Genomic DNA, 18,713 nt, shown 5'->3' with positions numbered 1-18,713 from the left:
TGAATTTCCTGTGTATCAGTGTGGGTATGAAAAACTTACATTGTGAATATGAAATAGTTATCTGTGTCTTTTGTATTTGCTGATCTCTTCCTTAATTCATCTGTTCACCAGTGTTGTTCACTGTGTGAATCTGAGTAGAATGTAGAGCCATTCAGAATTGCTTTCTACTTTGTTTACTCAGTTGATAAGTTTGAGCAAAGTTTGATATGTCAAGAAACAAGCTTATAAAAGAAAAAAAACAACAGACCTTAGAATATTTTGCCAAGACAACGGCACTATCCTTCGACTACTGATTAAAATGAAGTCAAATGAAGAGCCAAATAGAATTCAGTAGCATTGTATCCATATACATTTTGGTAACACATTCGATCTGATTGTTCAAGGTTTAAGAATTTTTCTCAGGGGACTTCCCTGGTGGCAGAGTGGTTAAGAATCTGCCTGCCAGTGCAGGGGACACAGGTTCAAGCCCTGGTCCGGGAAGATCCCACATGCCTCGGAGCAACAAAGCCCGTGCGCCGCAACTACTGAGCCTGTGCTCCACAACCACTGAAGCCCGTGTGCCTAGAGCTCGTGCTCCACAACAAGAGAAGCCACCGAAATGAGAAGCCCGTGCACCTCAACGAAGAGTAGCTCCTGCTCACCGCAATTAGAGAAAGCCCGCACGCAGCACTGAAGACCCAAAACAGCCAAAAATAAATAAATAAAATAAAATATATTTGTAAAAAAAAAAAAAGAATTTTTCTCAGAAAGATGGGAAATGATAATGGTTGAATAGTGGACATGTTATTCACTGGTATCTAACCAACCACTTGGAGGTATGCTAAGTATATAACTCTCTGCAACTCTCTGCATACATGACCAGTGCTCAAACCTGAAATCAAAGGAAGAGACAATAATATAGTACACATGATATTAGAATATCATGTAGAATATAGAATATCACATCTATTATATTATTGTTTCTTGCTGCTGATGAAAATGATAGGTACTAATTAGAGTATTTACTATGAGCCAGGTCTTTACCATGAATCAGTTTCATTTAGTTCTCCAAGAGCCAATGGAATAGTGACATTAACTCTATTTTATAGAGGAGGATATTTCCCAACCTATACCATATCAGTCTCCTTAGTTAAAAAAAAATCAGTTTTTAAAAATCATATGATTGATATAATTGTTCTTTGTGATTAAATTATGAGGACAATCTCTTTTTTTTTTTTCTTTTTTTTGCGGTATGCGGGCCTCCCACTGCTGTGGCCTCTCCCTTTGCGGGGCACAGGCTCCGGATGCGCAGGCTCAGCGGCCATGGCTCACGGGCCCAGCCGCTCCGCGGAATGTGGGATCTTCCCAGACCGGGGCACGAACCCGCGTCCCCTGCATCGGCAAGCGGACTCTCAACCACTTCGCCACCAGGGAAGCCCGACAATCTCTTTTTAAATAATGTAAATCGGATCATTTTATTCATTTTTCCTAACCTCTTGGCCCCTTCATCTAGAGCAAAAAAAAAAAAAAAAAAAAAAAGAGGAAGAGAAAGAAAGTTACCCAATCAAAGTGTCATCCACTTAATCCAATACCAATCATTCTAAGAGGACAATCTTAAAGACACATAATATTCGGCTATCTAAAACCACTGACTCTTAAATTAAGCCAATAAAAAATTATTATGAGAACAGTGGCACAAAAGAAAGAATTTGAATTGTACCTACAATTCAAGAGGAAATACTTTTCTAAATTAAATATTTTCTAATTATAAAAGTAATATTTTTTAATTGGAAATGTACAAAAGTATAAAAAGGAAAAAATAATCATTAAAAAAATCCCACCTATCCAGGATAAACAACTGATAACATTATGGTACATATATCCTTTCAATCACATAAATATATACATGCTTTTTAGGTTTCTTGTAAAATTGGTTATGTGTTGTTTTGCAATCTGATTTTTTCACTTAATAAAAATATTATAACGTTTTCCTCTGACAGTAAGTATTCTTCAAGATGATTCTGAGATTATTTCTACTATTTGTAATAAACATTCTTGAACATAAATCTGTGGGGATGCCAAGTACTTTTCCTTAGGGTGAATTACTAGAAGTAGAATTTTTAGCTCAACAGATACACATTTTGGCCTTTGATATCTGGATCTTTTTCACTGGTTCCCTCAAAGTAAATACAAACGTGGCTATTGCAGTGTGATAACACAAATTAGGAGGAAGTTTGGTGTTTTTCCGCTTTACCCTCCAAATTATTCCTCCTATAACTGCTGGGCTAGAGGAGTAGAGGGAGGTATCACAGTTCTGTAGTCCCCCTGGTGGTTGCCCTCTAATCATGCAGTCTTCCTGCTCTTTTCCATAGCCGGGGCTCAGCGGCCCTGCTTTCTTCTGGACTTCAGAATACTGGTGCTTTTTTTTGCTTGTCAGCCAACAAGAAAGCTCTCCCCTTTTCAAAACCTTGCTCTTTCACAGGAAATTGGGCCCTGGGTGACACAGTTCTTTCCTTTCATATCCCTGGCCTTTTTCACAGGTAACAAAAACAGGATTGGGGATGGACAGATTTCTGGTTAGTGGATGGTCGAGCATGCCCCATGCATGGACCCTAGGCACAGACTTCCAGCTGAGCATCTACTTCCCAGTTCCCTGCAAGCAGGAAAGTTTGGATGACCAAAGAATGATGACCTCTAGGGGGCAGTATTGCCTAAAACCACAAGCTAGCTTGACAACTGTAGCTGACCCAGACTAAGTACTGCCCTCTGGAAAAAATGGTGCTGCTAGAACGTCTGTGTATTACAGTGGCCATTTCTCCACACGTTTGCCAACACCATTATTTTTCCTTTTTCTTTCTTTTAAACTAATTTGAAAGGCAACAACAGTATCTTATGTTGTTTTAATTTGGATTTCTTTGATTACTAGTAAGGGTGCCCATTTTTTAAATTCTGATTTTTACAAACAAAATGTACCTTTTAGAAAACACACAGCACTTAAAAATACACAAAGAAAGTACAGTCTGTCATAATTTCACCTCCAGAGGAAACCATTTTTATGTATGTGCTACCAGAATGTCTCCTATGAAAACATACTTATATACACAGATAAATATCTTTTATGCCCAAACTCACAGACCTAAGCTTACCTCACTATTTTTACTAGCTACTGAAGATTTTACACAATGAATACCATAACTTATTCAGCTACTCCTATACTGATGAACTTTTAGCTTGTTTCTAATTTTTCACATGACTAACAGTGCTACAGTGAATATTTTACATAAACCTCAGTGCACTTGTGCAAGCTCTAAGATAAATTTCTAGAAGTGTAATTATTGGGGCAAAGAGTTTGCACACTAAGTTTGATAGAATGAAATTACGTGAGGTCAGAGATTTTTGTCTATCATGTTCACTGCGTTAACTCCAGTGCCTAAAACAGTAATTGGCACATTTATAAGCACTTAATGAATATTTGAGTGAATGCTTGAAAATATTTTGCCCAATTCTCCAAAAATTTTCACCAATTTACCCAACTGTTTATTAAAAGACCTTCTTGTTACACAGTTCTCATATTAGAGCCTGTTGAACCTCTCCTGAAGCCTTGAGTGCCACAAACAGGATGAGAATCACCGGAGTCACAAAACGTGCACACAGCCTGAGAGCAGAAAGACCTTGGTAGATTCAATGCACAACAATGTGAATGTACTTAGTGCAACTGAATTTTACACTTAAAATGATAAACTGGTAAATTTTTGTTACATATATTTTACCACAATAACCAAAAAAGTAGATTCTGCCATTTACTGAATAGGTGACACTGGGCAAGGATCTTAACCATGTGGACTGTTAGTTCTTTTTCAGCATGTTGGCATAAGTCAGAACTGGTTAACAGGGCATTAAAATTGAACTGTTTTATCCCAGTTTTCTGCTAAAGCCCTGAGACCACATATCAAAGTCAGGTGCAAGACAACCAATGAGATTTGCAGAAAATGGTGAGAGGAACTGATTTTGTGGGTCTTCAACTCCCACCCATACTGAGTGTATAAAAGGGCTGGAGAATTTTGGAGAGTTGGTGTGTTAAGCTTCTCCCCTAGGAAAAGGAATTAGGGGTTCATTTGTCTTAATGTCAAAACCAAAGAGAAGGCCTTTGAAGAAACCATTTAGAGAGAGTGATGTATGTCTAAATATGAAGGTGAGACAGGAACTCTCCCTCGAGGAAACAACTGCTGTGAGACTTTCAGCAATGTGAGGTGAAAGGAGAGGAGTCTGTGAGGAACTCGCAAAAGTGCCTTAAGAGAAATGGGTAGTTTGAAACAACATCAATTCCCAGGGAGCTTAACGCCAGCTCATGAAAACATCAGTCAAGAAAGAACTTTCCTGCTCATTTCTTCTTTTCTCTCCACCAGCTAGCTGAAAGACCACAGGAGGGAGGAAGAAGGATTTACTCAGAGAAAACAGGAAACAGAAAGTCTAAGAGCAGACAGAAGACAATATAAAGTTGGGCAGGTGAATGCTGTCTATGCTTCATCAGTCTTAGAGTTTCTAAACTCAAAAAATACTGAGGGTGAGTGAAAATGCTGTGGCAAACATGGGAAGCTGGCAGATTTCATGACCTGACTGATGGAAGAGCAAACAGCACGTGGGGATGCAGTGAAAGAGATGCCTTAGTGGGCTTCTAGATTGCAAGAGGATGCTTGCTCAGCCCCCAAATCAAGTTTTAGTCAACTCTGAAAATGAAGTGAGGAAAATTTAATTTCCTATACCAAACTCAATTTTGCAAAAGATTATTTGAACCTTACAAGTACAATATACAGACTGCCATCTAGAAATTGACACAGAACAGCTACCTTGGTCCAGCAATGGGACAAGCCTCATCACTTCCCTTCCCTTTCTGGAAGTTCAATTGGGCTTGCTCTCTCTCTCCCTTTCTCCTAATCACCTATATCACCTTCTGTATCTGCCTAGCAAAGCATTCTTGTACAATCCAGCCCCAATTTCTATCTTTTTGGTGTTGAACAATATGATGATAATCTCATATTGAAAAATATGGCAAAGAGTCCTTTAAAAATTGAGAGTTCATTTCTTCACAACCATTTTTTTTAGTTTCTCATATGTCTGACAATGTGATACATATTGGGCATGCTACAAAGAAAAAGACATTGTCTCAGCTTCAGTGAATTTGTAGATTAGGTGCAGAAAGAAGAAACTGAAGACACAATTATCAGGTAATGAGAAAATTATAGTAAAATATATATACAAATTGCTATATGAGCACAGAGAAAGGAGAAATTTGTTCTTCCTCTGGACTTACGAAAACCTACATGCAGGAAAAAAATAGCTAAAGAACCAATTAAATGTAATTGAATCCCCATTTAACCATTCCCTTTCTTCCAGTTCAGCACACTGGAACATCACTGTGAACAAGCAGCAGGAATGCATCACCTGGCTATTGCCATGGAAACTGCTGGCCCTGCCTAACCACCTGAATGAGACTCTTCCCTCCAAGCTGACATGGCTACCTTTGTATGGAAAATTTAGGGTTTTGTGTGATCCTCACTGTCCCTAAATAGCTGCCCTACTAATCCCACTACTGGCCAAAATGCCACTATTAGAATCACTCCTCTGAAATTGCATCACTATCTTCAGATGGCTACAGATAATCATACATTTGTTGCCTAATGTTTAAATGTCTCTTTGGGTGTTTCTACATGTGTGCTGTGTAACTGGTATACAATTTTGTGGTCAGCTGGCAAACTTAGCAAAGCCTAGAGCTTAGCAGCATGCTTTCTGCAGTCAGGCAGCCTCAGTTCAGACCCTACCTCTGGCACTCTGCATAAACCATTGTGCTTCAGTTTCTTCATCTACAAAATGAAGATGTTATGAAGACTTAATGCCTAGCACATAATAAGCATTTTTTAACTAAAAGTATTGTCTTTATTATCTGGAAACCCATTTAAAACAAGGAAAAAGGAAGAAGAGGACAAAAGTAAGAGTTTCTAAAGGAAAGAAAAAAAAAACTTAAGACTGTTAAACAAAATTCTTGGAAGAAGAGCACTCTTTGCCATTCTGAGTGATCTCTTTTAGTGCCACTTTATGTTTGAAATATTCCAGAGAGAAACATGCTTCCTAATAAAACTGTAAAACCTATCCTCAAAGTTGAACTGTGGAATAAATCTTGAGGTAATGATTGCTAGTCTGCAACTTCTTTGCATTATTATAAATAGAAATATTCTTTCAAGCAGACACACACACACACACACACACACACACACACACACACCAGAGAGTGAACATTATATAGTTCAGCATATCCTTTATCTACAATTTTATTCTAAGATAATTTTCATAAACCCATAGCTATGATATGCATAATCATTAATTACCTAACTCCTCCCATTTCATTTTATGAAGATATTTGTACTATTTTATTAAGCAACATCATTATCTTATCTATAAGTAAATTATTAAGTGAAAACCTCATTTTAAAATTTAATGGTTTTAAGTAATGCCCTATATATTATACCCTAAAATGCTTACTGTCTTAAGAGCCCTGCTTCAAAGCAACTAAGCAGATTTTTATTCTCAAAATAGTTTTTGCCCAAAAAAGCTCAACAACATTCCCTCATTCATAAAACTCTGTTACAAATTTGGTCTTTACAACAGGGCAAGGACAAGCAGCAAAATTACTAGCACTTAGTGCCAAAAGTCTTTTGCTTTTCTTTACAAAGTTGCTTACTTCCTTCTGAGATTAATGGACTGTCAGTGGGTTCTCAGCAATGACTAAAATTTTAATATAAGGAAGGGTGACCCCTAGTGTTGGCCTTTAGAAACCAAATTCAAGTAAAACCACAAAGCTCCAAAAATGTGGGGAAAAATTCAGTAGCATGCGTTATGCGACAAGTCAAAAGACCTAATTTACTTGCCTTAATTGTCTATTGACACATAAATCATTATTATTTAAGATATTACTAAAATGTTTAAAGAAAATCTTTCAAACAACACAGTTCCTCCTACATAAACTCCCTTTCACCCACTGAAAATGTACAAATTGAAAAAGAATAAAATAAGAGGAAAAGGCACAAGATTTGCTTGAATGAGAAAAGAGAAAACTAGCTAAGGAAAAAATAATGCCCAAACATTAACTCCACATTGCACTGTAGATGACAAATTATATAAGCCACAGCATTAGATTTGTGTGAAGTATTTAGTAAGAAAGTCTTGAGAGAATCATTTACTTCCTTACTAGTTTTTGCATAGAAAGGTTCACCTTCAACAAACACAAAGTCACCCGTTCTGCAGAAAAAGGAAAATAATTCAGCTTAAACACCTGTCACTTGTGACAAAATGAAATGAGAGGTCAAAAGTGACTTACTGCGTCCTTTGAACTCATTGTCACTCAACAAGAGAGACTTTGGCAAAAAGAAGACATGCTGGGACAGAGAAACCCTACATGTGAAGGGGAGTTCTTCCTGGAGAAAAAAAAAAAATGTAGTATGTAGGAAAGTCCTGCAGTTCTTTCCTATTAAGTTTTATTGCCATTATTTACTAAGGTTCTTGACTGGAGCTGACTTCACACCAGCACAGAGCTAAGCAAAAATTAGACATTTAATGCTCTCCTTTTGAATTTCAGGTGCCAAAGTGACATAAGAGTTGCCTAGGCAAAGTTTGTGCTGAGGACAGAACTGCTACTTCCTTTTACTCATATGAACTCAACAAGGAACAGTACAGACTGATGGGGAAAATAAGGAATAAGAAGGAAATTGAATGTAGTGATGAAATTCTTGATTTAATATGGGAGGTAGAACTTAAAAGGATAGCAGAACTTCTGCTATTAACAATGACTGCTGACACATCACCCATTACTCATACAACACATTGGTTCTTGGGATATGGATTCATTTTCTTGCTTTGTTCTAATGTGTCCATGAAAAGAGAACCTTTTTCTTGGTGAGTGCTTCACAACTGGGACCTTAACCTTTCCAAATGCCAGTTCTATCAGCAAACAATTTCTATTGGTCATTTAAAATCTAAACCTTCCTTAAGTCCCTAAATTTTGTTCAAAGTGGATTTTTCTTTTTATTTTTCTCTTATACCCTCTGATTTTACTCTGTAGGTCTCCTTCACCTTTATCAAGAAAGAAGTACCTTTATGTTTCACATAAATGGTTCCTAATAAACATCTTTTATCTAACTTGTAACTGTAAATTATTTAGATCACACATGCTAAATTAAAATAATGCTTTGAAAGAATTGTATTAACAAAAAACACAATTTTACTCTCTAAGATGATTTAGTACTAAAAGATTTATTTTATTCCTTTTATGTGTCTGATTTCAAACATTTGGGAGAAAGTAAAATACCCTTTTTTAATCTGCATTTTCCATATTTTGTAAAAAGAATTTATGCAAACAGGTGGCCTCAAGTTTCTGTTGTCATTATACACCCACAACCAAGGACTTTCAACTACAAGAAATATGTCTCATAAAAAAATTTCATTTACTTAGCAAGAAGGTACCCCTTAATAGGTGCACACATAATTTCATTTTGTATGACTGATTTACCTGCCTACTGATGCTCGTTCTAGCAGAGCCTTAGCACTCTCTGGGAACATTCGTTGCTTGTAAAAGCTGCAGCAATTCCTTCCAGTGACTAATTTCATAAGACACTGAAATGGTTTTTCTGAAGTTCAGCTTTCAAAAATGCTGAAATCCTAGAAAAGAGCTTATGCACATTTTGCTTTCTTTTATATATAACTCCCACCAGGAGCATAGAAAGCTCCTAAGAAAGGTTGGGAAGACAATCTTTCCTTGTCAAATAATAGTACAAAATAATGCCCTATTCAAACACACATATACACACACACACACTCCTAAACCCAAATGCACATGAAAGTTAAGTAGTAAATACAGTGCTTTGGCAAGGTGCTATTCAAGGAAGCATGAGAGTGATGATATTAACAAGAACACATCTTCTTGGAGATGGAGAATCAACTTTATTCAAGATTTGGTGGAATAAATGATTTATTCTATTTCATATTTGAAGCCACAATTTCATATTAAAGTAAGCATATTACGAAGTGGAATTCAGCCAGACTTGAATTATAGAGATAAAACATGGGCCTTCAAAGAAATTCAGTATTTGCTGGGTGCTTTAAGCTATTTTCCCAAGTCCTTTGGGTTTATAGAGATTTTATTTTTCTATTTGGAATATTTCTATGGAAAGGCTTGTGGTCAAGTTCTCTGTTCAAATTTAGACTCTCCTGGGAGGGGTAACAAATAAAGCTGTTAAAGGGAAAGTGTATGTATCATATCCATGTGAAAATCAAGGGCAGCTGCCTATACAGAAAAAAATCGGTGATAGATGGATAAATAGATAGATAGACAGATAGATAGATAGATAGATGATAGATAGGAGAGCAATTTGACAGAGGGTGAGGTCCATATTTAAGGGCTAGGTAGGGAAGCAGGGATGGCTATGAGGAAAACTTGGGGAAGAATGACCATAAAATGCTTATGGGTGGGATCAGGTTGGAGACAGGGCAACAAAAAGAAAGACAGAAATGTGGGAACATCCCAAGGATAAACAGCTGACATCACAGTTTTGTGAGTCTACCTTTCTTTTACCATCTATATCCTTGAAACAAGGAGACTTTTGATACTAAAACTCAGACTTATATCCTCTCTTTGCTTCTATACAATGAAAACATTTAAGCTATAATTTAGATATATGTGTAGTATGTCATAAAACTAGGAAGACAATATGGGATTTTTTTGGTCTACCAAAAGTTCCCATACCATTTGGATTAGGTGCAGAGAATAGGCTAAATTACCAAATATTATTAAATGAGATCAATGTAAGGTCTTGTGCTTAGATCTAAACTTTTGATTGCAAAAGCGAGAGTGTGATTTAGATGAAGGGACTGAATCTGGTTTCTAACACAGATCTGCCCAAAATTATTAAATGGAGAAGAGCCTATATGGAAAGAATTTTTCTGAGCCTAACTTTGTCCCAAAAGTCTATGTCTCTGACTGTAATTCCAAGCTAAGCAACATGTTTATCCAATATCTCTGCCAACCTTATGACTTTTCCTAAGACTCGATTTTTATTTTAATCATAAAAAATTGTGTTCTTGTTGTTTAAAAAAAACCCAGTGTTATAGAACTGTATGCAGTAAGTAGTAAAGTGTCTCCAGTGCCTCATGAGTTAACATTTGGATGTGCATCTTTTGAGCATTTTCCTCTATATATTCAAATATATCTAAATGTATAAATATGGATTCTAAGCAAAACGAAATTAAACATAGTTTTTCAACTTGCTTTCTTCCCTTACTAATATCCCCATCAATCAATCAATATCCACCTCATTGCTAGGTCAAAGAATATGCACATTCCTCATCTAGATATGTAATGCCATATTAGCCCCCCAAAATATTGTAGCAAATAACACTCCCACCAAGCATAACTGAATATGTCCATTTCTTTGCAAACATTGATTAATTTAATTCAAATGAAATTTAGAATCATGACTATTAAAATTTTTATTTGAATTACACTCAATTTATAGATTAATTTAGGAAAAAGTGATATCATTCCATGCTGAGTTTTCCTATCTAAGAACATCCTATATGTTGGTATTTCTCAGGTCACCAATTCTGAATATAAGTAAGTGGTATGGTTTTTTTCTTAGTCCTGTTATAATGATAGTTTCTCTAATGTTTAAGCAAGGTTATACTCCTAGAGTAAACTTTTAACTTTTAAATCATATTTTCTAAGTGAGATTTAACGTGTCTCTGTGTGCGTCTGTGTGTGTGTGTGTGTGTGTGTGTGTGTGTATAAATGAGTCCTTTATGTGACAGGTTTTGTTAGCAGTATAATGCTACTATAAATATAGGAATTTTCATCTTGTCCTGTTTTGGGAAGCAGTTTTAAACAACCTAAAAATCTTACACAAGTTAGAAGAATTTGTTCATAAAATCATCTAATCCTATTACCTGTCTTAAGTACCATTTTTTTCTGTAATTGTTGCTCTGTTCAGGTTTCGTACTTTATGTGATTAGAATTTCCCAATTTATATTTTCTTAGAGATAAATTCAATTAATCCAGTTTTTCACAGTTATTTTGTCAAATACTTGTTTTAAATATTCTCATATTCCTTCCCATATGTTTAATTAGAGCCCATTTCTTCATGATACCAACAATAACTAATATTTCATATTCTTAATGTATGCCAAGCACTGTATAAACGTAATTCTTACAACAACTCTTGAGATAGGTACCATATTTTTTACAGATGAAGAAATTGAGGAGTAAATCAGTGTTACTTATCTAACATCATACAGAGAGCCTCTGTAGGGCCTCTGTGGCCTCTCAAGGGTTCAAACTCAAACCCTATGTTCTTAACATGTACACCATAAAAATCTGGCAATTGTTAGGTTCTTTAGGTTGCAAATTGAACTTATTTTTGTGAAAGGAAGAAGTTCTCACCAGATCCCTGCAGCACAAGTTTCAGGAGTTGGTCTTCTCTTTAAAACAGAGGTCATAAAACATTTTGCTTATGTATCTTCATAAGAATTGTTTTATTGAGATATAATAGACATATAACATTTTACGTTTCGGGTGTACAGTATATTGATTTGATACTTGTAAGGAATTTTTAAGTTGAAAATTGAAATATTGTATTGTAAATTTAATTAGCTGCAAAAAGATAATTTTCTGTATGTTATAAATATATGACTTTAAAAATGAAACTCCTCTATCATTTTAAAATGTATCCAGTGGACTCTAAATACCATAATGATTTGACACCCACCACAATCCTTTTTTTTAAACAATCCATTTCTAAAAAGCTTTAAAAAGTCAAAAATTTCCATCATTCCTTGTTTCCTTTTTTATGTTTCACTTGACCCCATAAAACTTATACCAAGGTGATACATATTTTTATGTTTGAGCATCTTTTATTTATTAACCTTTAAAATTTTTCTTCAAGAAAACTATGCATATAAATTTAGTGTTTAATTTCCTTTGATTATAAGTTTCCAAGTGTTAAATTATTTTTTTTTTCTTTTGGATTGAATTATTATTACTAGTTGCTCTCTGTTGAGTTAAACAAGTTCACAAATTTTAACAATTACCAACCATAAAATGTAAACTTCAAATAAAAATGTATTTCTTAGTGAAATGGAAGGGACTAAAGATTTTCTGTCTTTCCATTTATTTTTTATTATTAATTCATATATTTATTGGTGAATGTTAATATTGCTTGAATGAGATAGGGCTCAAAATTCAGATTATCTGTATTTTCATTTTCATAGATTTAAGTGCTGAGAAAGTTTGTTCATATAAATTAATAACTGGTCCTAGAAGGAGTTTTGATATAGTAATGCTTTGGATTCCTTTAACTCATCATCATTTACATGACAAAAATTACATGACAAAAATTACAAAAATTACTTTTGATATAGTAATGCTTTGGATTCTTTTAACTCATCATCATTTACATGACAAAAATTACATCATTTACATGACAAAAATTACAAAAATTTAAAAGATATATCTTTTAAAATTATTATTAATGATTAATCAATGGAAATTCTATTAAGTTCTCCTGAAATTTTATTTAATTCTATGACAAGAAATCTCCTGACTTGCAAGAGGATTTGTTACCCAGTCATTAGGCCTTCACTTCTTCAATACCGACATCAATATTTCCAAATGTTCTTTCTTTGGCACCCTGGTGTTTTTTACATACTGGTGCAATTAACCATTGTAATATTCAAGAAGCCTGAGTGAGATGTATGTCTTTTTTTGTAAAGGAGAAAAGGGATATTGTGAAAATTAAAATGAGAAAAGCATAACTAGAGTGTGAATGGACGATAAGGTTGTGGAAATTGATTCCTTTAATCTATCCATGAGTCCCAGTAACTTTTGGAGAGTCTGCACATATGTGCAGAAGCACAGTGAACCCCAGATGAAGTCTACTTCTCTAGGCTCTAACCATTCTGGATCTTGGTTTCTTACAATTTTAAATGTCAAAATTTCAGGGGGCAAATCATAATTGGTCCAGCTTGGGTGAGTTCCCCAGCTTACTCAGTGAATGATGGCTACTGGGAGAGGATCACATACTACAGACAGGGCCACTAAGAATCGATCACTGTGCTATACAGTAGGTCCTTGTTGATTTCTACTCAATATTATGTAGTAACCTATATGGGAAAAGAATCTGAAAAAGAATGGATATATGTATATGTATAACCAAATCACTTTGCTTTATACCTGAAACAACACAACATTGCAAATCAACTATAATTTAATATAAAATAAAAATTAAATTAAAAAAATGAATCAATCACTATTTATTGGAGGCCAATCCTAGAAAAGGTGAAGTTGTGAGCTGTACCACCCTCACAAAAGTTACCTGCAACAGGTCTTAATGTGTTTTCTCTCTTTTTTTCTCATTCTTCAACTTGCCAATTTTCTCCTTTTCATTTGTTTTCTCAAAGAACCAGTAAGAACTTAGTCTTATTTTATTTATTTTATTTTATTAATATTCAATTCCTGCTTATAGCTTTCTTCAGCCTTTCCACCTATTTTACCTTACTTTCTTAATTACACTTTTGTTTAGCTAAATGTTTAGTTTATTTACTTTCAACAATTTAAGTAGATCATTTTACTGTTATAAATTTCTCCCCAGTATCACTCTACCTATATCCTTTAAGTTTTAATATGTAGTAATGTCATTAATTTCTAAGTAATCTATAATTTCAGTTGATTTGCAATGTCAAGACACAGTATCTTATTCTGTACTTGCCTATTGTCAAATTTCAATGGAGTATCTATAATGGTCATGTTTTAAATATTTTATATTTAAAATATAAGTAGTTCATGGCATGCTCTTCTCAAAATCCTACAAAAGATGTTCATCAAGTTTCAAATAAATTCCAGACTCCTTACCATGGCTTAGGTCACTTCCTTGATTTGGCCCTATACCACACCATCCTCACCTGCTATGATTTCATCCTCACTCTCCCAATCTGTCTACTCTGGCCAGTTTGCTTTTCCTGGAGTACAACAAGCTTGTTTCCACATAAAGGACCTTGTAATTGCTGTTTACTTTCCCTGGAATTTTCTTTCCCCAAATTTTCACTGGATACGCTCAGTCACTTCACTAAGGCTTCTGCTCGAATGAGACCTCCTTAGGGACAGCTTCACCACTCCCTTCATTATTTGTATTAAAAGCGGGGAGAGGGGAAGGGATGAGGATAGAATATATATATTATATTTGTTTATATATAGAACATCTCTGGGAGGAGTTAAATGGGGAGCTGCTAAGGGACAGAGACTGTATATGTCCCATGGTACCTTCTGAATCTTATACTAAGCGAGTAAATCATCTATTTTAAAAGACTATGTACATGACATTAAGAAAGGGGAAAGATTAACAAGAATAAGAGGAAAAAATTGATAGGGGAATAAAAAACATTTGTTGGGTCATGGAGTTTCCGTAGATTTATGTAAAGTGATGGGAGAGAAGAAGGCATTCCAGGAGATTTAAACAGCATGTATGAAAGCATAGAAGGCAAGAGAAAAATAAGGAACATGCTACTGAATATTTTATGGAAATTTGGATCTTCAGGGCCTAGTTTACTAGAGACAAAAAATATACCTGTCTTGGTAGGGCAGTGGAAGCTTGTTAAGGAATAATGGAAAATATTATTGCCTAGGAAGAGTAGGAACAGATGGAGATTTTAAAATTCAACGGAGAAGCTTTGTTGTGCTAGGAAAAAGCAAGCCATTGAAGGTTCTTGAACAAGGATATCGTATGGTCAAATGAGTGTCTAAGGAGGATTATTCTAAATCATTGTAATGAAAGGATTAATAGAGCTAAAACCTGGGGGCAAGGTGTCCAAGTAGACTACACTTATAGTTATTCTCAAAGGATATTGGGACCTGATTAGGAAAGTGGATTTGGCTTATAGAAGAAAGTAATAAAGATAAGACATTTTTGTTTTAATCAACAGGATTTGGAAAGTGTCTGTATATGAGAAATGGAGAAGTGATATCAAAGTAAATTCAAAGCACAAATAACCACAGGCTTTTTATATAAAAGTCACTCTGTTATTCATGTTTGTTCATGTAATGAACAAAATGCAAAGATGTACAAAATCTGACTCCTCTGTTCAAGCACTTGATTTTAGTCATTATTTACATTTTACCACAAATCTTATAGTTTATAAACATCTCATAGAAAAATTTCTCATCATATCCCACAAATACTCACTTGAATTATAATCCATCCCATTGTATAGCAGAGATAATAAAAGTACTATGGGTTTAGGTGCTATGACCAGGTCACAGCACTGTTAAACCAAGGGGCACAAAACTGGGAACTGAATATTCAAACTCCAGGTTCTGCATATTTTCACAATATTATGCTTTAGGAGGTGATCTTTTGAGTATTTACTATGTTCCAGCTATGTGCATTATTTTCTCATTTAATCTTTTTAAGCACCCCACAAACTAGGCATTATTAGTATTGTTTACCGCTATGGAAAAATGAAGCTTCAGAAAAGTTAAGTGGCTTGCAACAAGTCATCCGGCTTATAAGTGATGGCACAAGGATCAGAATACAGGCCTGTCTAACCCAAGAACCTGAGCTCTGAAAACCACAGTATTCAGCGGTATCAGGATGGGAATAAAAAAGTGCCACAGGAACAAAGAGTTGTGAAAAGGTTCCTAAGAACCCTGGGATCAGGTGAAATAGCATTTTAGTGGGCTTTTGAAGAATGAGTTGACAGGTGATGAAGAGGACCACTGTGATATTGTGATATAATAAGAAATATATATTTGGTCTTCATCCCCAATTCCTGGCACAGAGCTCCATAAATCCTTGAAACTTCCTGAGTGATAGGGATGAGTATGGTCTTTTATTATTCACAGTAAGTCCCTTTCAACTGTATCTGAGTTTATGTTGAGAAGGTGATTCTTGAAAGGTCCTTAGATAGCTTCAGGATTGGCGATGGTTGCCAGAGGATCAACCATGTGATTAGAGGGTTGGAACTTTCAGCCCCACTCCCTAACCTCCCTCTGAGGAGGAATGAGGGGGCTGGAGGTTGAGTTAATAATCACAGTGGCCAGTGACTTAATCAATTACTCCTACATAATGGAACCTTCATAAAAACCTTAAACGAAAGTGTTTGGAGAGATTACAGGTTGGTGAATGCATCCTTGCACTGGGAGGGTGGTGTACTCCATGGGGACAGAAGCTCCTTTCCTTCCAGACCTTAATCCATGTGCCTCTTCATCTGGCTGTTCATTTGTATCTTTTACAACATCCTTTAATAAATTGGTATTAGCAAGTGAAATGTTTCCCTGAGTACTGTGGGTCATTGTGACAACGTAAAGAGGTGGTCATGGGGACCTCTGATTTATAGCCAAATTGGACAAAAGTGTGGATAACCTGGGGGCCCTCTACATGTGATTGGTATCTGAAATGGAGGCAGTATTGCGGGACTGAGTCCTTAACCTGTGGCTCCCAGTAGTTGGTGTCAGAAATGAATTAAATTGTAGGCAAGCCAGCTGGTGTCCACAGAGAACTGGAAAATTTCTTAGTGTGAAAAACCCACACACTTGATATCAGAAGTGCTGTGGGTAGAAACAGATCATTGTAGCCACCACCAGATGATAATCCAGGCTAATCGGGTTAGAAGTCTCTATTGGTTAAAATCAAACTTAAGTGAAGATTTTGAACTAAATGACTTGGCTAGTAGTTGTATTATTAACGCCCATAGGAAAGTTAGAAGACACTGGATGGGACAGAAAAAAAAGATTATAAATTTAATCCTGAATGTGTTACTGCACTATATTGAATGCCTAAGTACAATGTATGTCCAGTTGACTTTTGGAAAGTGGCCAGATAGTTGGAAACTGAAAAATATGAATTCAGGAGTCTATAAAATGAGTACAATAATATCAACCTCACGGGTTCATATTGAAGATTAAATATAACCATACAAACAAAAAACTCTTTAAAAATGGGAAGCCATTTTTTTAAAAATAATTTTTCACACAAAAGGGAGAGTTGCAGTTCTGGGGGAGATGGGATCTCTGAGGTGTATTATTTAATAGAGAGCACAACAGAGGAGTGAAAAGAAATATTTGAAAAAGATTGAGCATTTAAGAGATAGGAAGAGGAGAATTTGAGAACTGCAGAGCAATTTAATGTGCTTTCCCAGAAGTCAAAGAAACACAATTTTAAGGAGTGAAATGCATTAAAGAATTAAGTAGATTGAGGACTTCCCTGGTGGCGCAGTGGTTAATAATCTGCCTGCCAATGCAGGAGACATGGGTTCAAGCCCTGGTCTGGGAAGATCCCACATGCCGTGGAACAACTAAGCCTGTGTGCCACAACTACTGAAGCCACGTGCGTAGAGCCCATGCTCTGCAACAAGAGAAGCCACCACAATGAGAAGCCCGCGCACGGCGACGAAGAGTAGCCCCCATTCACCACAACTAGAGAAGGCCCGTGCGCTGCAACGAAGACTCAACACAGCCAAAAATTAATTAATTAATTTTTAAAAAAGAATTAAGTAGATTGAGAGTGAATACTAAAGTTGACAATGAGTGGATCTTGAGAGGGTAATCCCAGTAGAATGAGAGAGAAGAAAAAACAATTACATGAATTTAAGATCATATGAATAGACCTGAAAGGGACATTGAAGATGTTTAGCAATAGAGGAAAAGAAGGAAAGAGGACTGTAGCCAGAGGGGGATATGGGAACAACTGTGAATGTTAAGAAGGAGATTCTAGTCTGGAAAAGAATATCTGTGAGAATAATACTGCTTATGAAACAGGAAGAACTGGGTCAAGGACAAAGAGACAGTTTGGGTTTATACTATAAACATCTCTTTCTTAAAAATTGAAGGGAATCACAAACTGACAAGCCAAGAAGGAGGGAAAAGTGCCCTGAATCTTTCCAAATAAATAGGAAGAATAAAGAATAATCATTTGATGAGGACTAAGGATGGAACTTGAGGAAGAAGGGAATATGGAATTGGAAAGATCAGGGGAAAGATGAAAAAAACCTCACAGCAGCTACTCTTTTGAATATTTTGTTAGAGAACCATTGAGATAATTTTTTTAAAAGAGAAGGCATGAGCTCAGTTAAAATTGGCATGAAATTGTGGTGAGCAAGAGCTGAACAATTCCTTGGGGTTTTTTTGTTTGTTTGTTTGTTTGTTTTTCCTATACAGTTGTGAAGCCAGGGATAAGAATCAGATTACACAGGCAAAGCAAAACCCTGGTAAATCAGAAAATCAAGAGTGCTTCAGCCCATTTTTTTTTTCCTGCAAACAATGCATTGAAGTCAGATTTCTACATTTCAGCTTCATTATGAGATAAACAAACCAGTTTGGGGATCATTCTTGGACCAAGTCCTACTCCTTAATATTGCTGCAGTGGGAAAATTTTTCCAAAATTTGTAAACAATGATATTATACATGAAAATTTTTAAATCTCATTCATTAGTTATTAATTGCCTGTGTTAAAGAAGTTGATTTTTAACAGAAGACTGTGTTTAATAAGTAGTTGAAGAAATTAGTTATGATGTTTTCATATTTGCAGTTCCATAGCTGGAACATTGAGAAAAATATCATAGGAAGATCTACTTGTGGCTATATTTCAAGTTAAAATAAGTCAATATGGACATTTCTAGTAAGCAAGAAATTTTAAGGAAAGTCT

The sequence above is a fragment of the Globicephala melas genome, chromosome 14, assembly GCF_963455315.2.
Source record: "Globicephala melas chromosome 14, mGloMel1.2, whole genome shotgun sequence".
In the NCBI taxonomy this organism is placed as follows: Eukaryota; Metazoa; Chordata; class Mammalia; order Artiodactyla; family Delphinidae; genus Globicephala; species Globicephala melas.
The sequence above is the reverse complement of the archived record's forward strand: the minus strand, read 5'-3'. Positions refer to the sequence as shown.